Below are 4,186 nucleotides of genomic sequence, written 5' to 3' on the forward strand. Positions count from 1 at the left end.
AAGGGAAGGGGAATGGGAATGGGAAGGGAAAGGAAAGGAGAAGGGGAACAGGAAGGGTAGGGTGTGAGGGATGCACTCCTCCTGTTTGAACTGACTGAACTTTGGTCCAAGCAGATCCCCTGCAAGTAGGACTACACAAAAGGAATCCTATTGTGTGAGGCTATCAGTGACAACTCAGCACCAAATCCCAAAAAAACGCTTTGGCTGGAGACTGGGCTGATAAGTGGCCAACCCCTTGATGCTCTAAATATCTGCAGCCATTGGGGCCCCTTGAGCTCTCCCTCCATAGCAGCTGGCTGCTTGGCGACCATCTCCCCTTAAGTAGGGACACCTCTCAAGGTCACCCCTCGAGATCCCTCACCTGACATCAGACATCGATGGCTTGGTGACACTTTTTGCACGCATGTAACATTTCAGATACGTATAGTAAGCTGAAGCGATAGTCTTTGTACCCCATACTAACTTTAAGGGTAGTAAATAGTAGTGTCTTGGCCACCAATCTGTCTGCATTTAGTGCAGATGCAATATTTTACATACCTCATCTTACTGATTAAAACTCAATAAACTAACTACTAGACCAGATCTGAGTGATCTCTGACTCTTCACTAGTGATAAAATTGGCACAGTTAGTAGGATGGCATTCTCTTTTTTGCCTGCATGCTTGAGAGTCCTTTGTATCTCAGGAGAATGACGCCATCGTTCCCACAGGATCCAATACAGTATTTCCCAAGGGGAAGCCTGTTTGGAACCCTGCCAACTTCATGGTGCCCTACTGCAAGTAAATGCACTACTCAAATAACATTTGGTCCTGCTTACTGAAAAAAAAAAGATAATTTTAACCTTCTAGGGAAACTACAGCATGCACCAAGCCTTCAAATAGTGCTAGAATTGCATTTTGAATGTGACAAGGCAGGATGAGAGTGAAGTTCAGTAAAATCTGAGATGGAAGAAGAGACCCATCTTCTACTCACTTTGAAATGGTATGATCACATCATAGCTGGTAAGAAGTTCACAGAAAATTAATTTCAGCGTGTGATCCCCGCTGGCATCATTTAGTGCGAAAACATCAAGGACCACTTGTCTACATGCTGCAAGGGTGGGGAGAAAAGACAGTCACTCTTGTGTCCTTGCACACTTTACTGCTACTATTACATAAACAAGTTTCGGATGCAATAGGCTGGAACGCTGCAGGAATGTATTTTTTCCTCATTTGCTCTGTCATTCATATGAGGGCTGTGGGAAGAAGAAGAACTTTTGCAAGCCTTTTTGCATACACACAATTCTTTTGCAGCCATTAAAACAATGGGTACTGAAATATGCTTTGCTTGCTTAATGGGACAGCACTGAAACATGATATTGATCGACTACATTGATAGAATTATATTGGTCCTTACAAGGACCAAAAAGGTCACTGCATCTGGAGCTTCTAAGTTACATTAGCGAATGTTAAAATTAATCTGTTTAACGCAAAATTGGGTTTCTGTTCATTCTTCTCCCTTCCGTTTCCTCCCTCTTTCTCTTCTCTCATTAGCTAAGCCTCAGAGGTTGTATTTTAGTCTTTCAACGGGAAGAGCTACAGAGCTACTCACTAGCCCCTTTTTTTGTTTTTTGCATTCCTGGAAGGTGCTTTTTTGAAATGGTCCAGTACGTTTCAGTTGCTGGAGAACTGGATGCTGTAGTTAAGGTCACCCTGAAATGGCCGAGTCCTTCCCCACTCCTGGAAGAAGCTCTTCTGAAAGTGGGAGAGGGACAACCAGTCTTCTTCCATGGACCATTCTTAGTCTTTACAAAATTTTCTCCTCAGTGTGTCTCAGGGCTCTTCACATGCGGTTGTTCACAGGATCAGCTCCTACAAAGGAATTCGATCACCTAGGTTGCAAGGTTTGCGATACTTATCAGTCACTTTCTTGTCAAAGACTGTTAAAAGATGAGCGTTATATGGGTGTCTGGAGGAGGAAGACCACATTTTCGCCTTCACCTGGTTCAGGTTTGGGGCGGGGCAGGGGGGAGGGGAGGGGAAGATTTCCAAACCATAGTCTCCTTTAAATAACTCAAGGGGTTGGAGAGGAAGGTACTTGGGGAAGGAGACGGGGTAGCTGTGTCACAGGGGGAAGAACTGCAGGAATAAAATTACAATCGTTAGAACCACAAATAGCCAGGCTTCTGTCCTAAGGGAAATCTATCTAGAGAACCAGAGCACTCTTCAGGCTCATATACACAAAAAGAATGGGAGAAGGGAAGTCAGGAGGCAGAAAGGGAGATTTCCAGTTTTGAGTCGTATGCAGATTATCTTCAAACAAATCCTTTGTTTCCTTTTTCCACAAAAATGATGGTGTTGAGCATGAACGTACAGATGGAAAGAGGAAGCAAGGACTGAGTTCCATAGACTGGATCAAAGGAGTCAGGGAACTTGTTTCAGAATATAGAAAGAACTGACCTATGAAACTGAAGCCCTCTCTCAGAGCAAGAACTTCCAACATCTTCTACCCCTGACTTAGCAGATTAATTACTGAACTACAGGATAAGTTTCCTAAAAGAGCCGGAGGCAGGGAGCGGCGCAGCTATAGCCGAACGGGTTTGACATCAGTAGTATGCAGGGCTCTAGAGAATTTGTGAAGGGAAGAGTTCATCAACAACATGAAACTAAGTAGGCTAAATCCTCTGTGCATTCACTAAAGATGGATCATGCCTGACTGACCTGCGTTTTTTGTCAGAGTAAATGATAGACTGACTTTCTTGGTACGAGAAATAGAGTAGCTATAATCTGGGCAAGTCATCACAGTGCTGTGACCTGCGGGGAAGGAGGCAACAAATCTAGTCCTATAGCATAATAGTAACACATTTATCGATGTATGAAAATTCTGGTCCACCTTTCAGAAAAATGGATTCAGATTCTCTCTGTCGCTTCCAGCATGGGAGGAGACAGTCCTTGGGCAGTCTGGTGAGGAGGAGGAGGAGCAGGAGGACTTAGAACAGTTTGGCTAGGCAGGCTAACAAACTGAGGCTTCCAAAAAGTAAGCCTGGTTTTGGTGTCTTGGTTTTGAGATGGTTGCTTCATGGCTTCTGTTTGCCAAGAGGACATCTGCAAAAGACAGCTACACGGGCACAAGAAGACCAGCCAGGGGGTGGAAAAAAATCTCTTGAAAGTGGTGGTCTGGGACTTCTCTTCTTGCTTGCCATGTTCGCTCATGGCGTTGGGACTATTCATTGAACCGCTGCATTACATGCAGTCTGACGCGGAGACTGGCGGGAAGTGAAAAATAAGGAGGAATAAAGAACCGTTTCATCTAAAAGACAGTGCTGGCACAGGAACAAGTGGCTATGAACCGTCTGCGGACGTGCTGCAGGCAGCACACGAGAAACAACTAACTGCAGAAGAGCCGAGTTCTAAAGCAGCTTTCAAACGGCAGTAAGTCAGAGTGAATTTGGGGTGCTTCAGATCAAGCAATCATATGGCTAGCCTGCCTACTGTAACAGAAATCTGCCTGGTGTGCCTGAGAAGGCTCCTTTCGGGTTCTGTGTTTCCATCTCTCTTTTCTCTGTAGTCTTACTAGAAAATGCATGTGCAGTTAGATATTTTGATGGATTTCTTGATGGTAAGTGTTTTCATTAGCTGACTTTCCCTCTGAAGCTTGATCACCTGAAGAGTACAGCTCTTCCTGTGGATTAACTTGCAGTAGAAGAAACGTTTAATCTATAGAGCAAAGACAGTTTTTTACATGCAGTTTGGAAATGTAGAGGAACATCTTTTTATTTAAAAACAACCCATATGCATTTGTTTACAAAAGAGAAGGAGAGTCAAGGAACTGGTCTGTTTCTGTGTGCCTTATGATTGACAGCACGAGCGCGATGTTCCATGTGCTCCTTCCAAGGGCCCGCTCTTAGACCATGGGTCTTTTTCCTGCGTGAAGCAGGATCATGTATGAGACAAAGTGAAGGGTTACCATATGTACATTGTTTAGGCTAAGGATGCAGTTTCCTGGGCAATTGTTAAAAACTTGGGCGTTGCCACTCACTGTTACGAGGGCTTTGTGCTGTGGGAAAACAGCATGTTGCACTTTCCAACTAAAAATCCCAAACACATCGGAAGGAGTTTTCTCTAGCGAGTATGGAGTAAGCTTCTGGAGAAGCTGTAGGCTTTTGTCTGCTCACCGGAGCGGACTGCCAGCCTGCTTCTTTGGGCTTC

The sequence above is a fragment of the Egretta garzetta genome, unplaced genomic scaffold, assembly GCF_000687185.1.
Source record: "Egretta garzetta isolate BGI_Z169 unplaced genomic scaffold, ASM68718v1 scaffold713, whole genome shotgun sequence".
NCBI classification, from domain to species: Eukaryota; Metazoa; Chordata; class Aves; order Pelecaniformes; family Ardeidae; genus Egretta; species Egretta garzetta.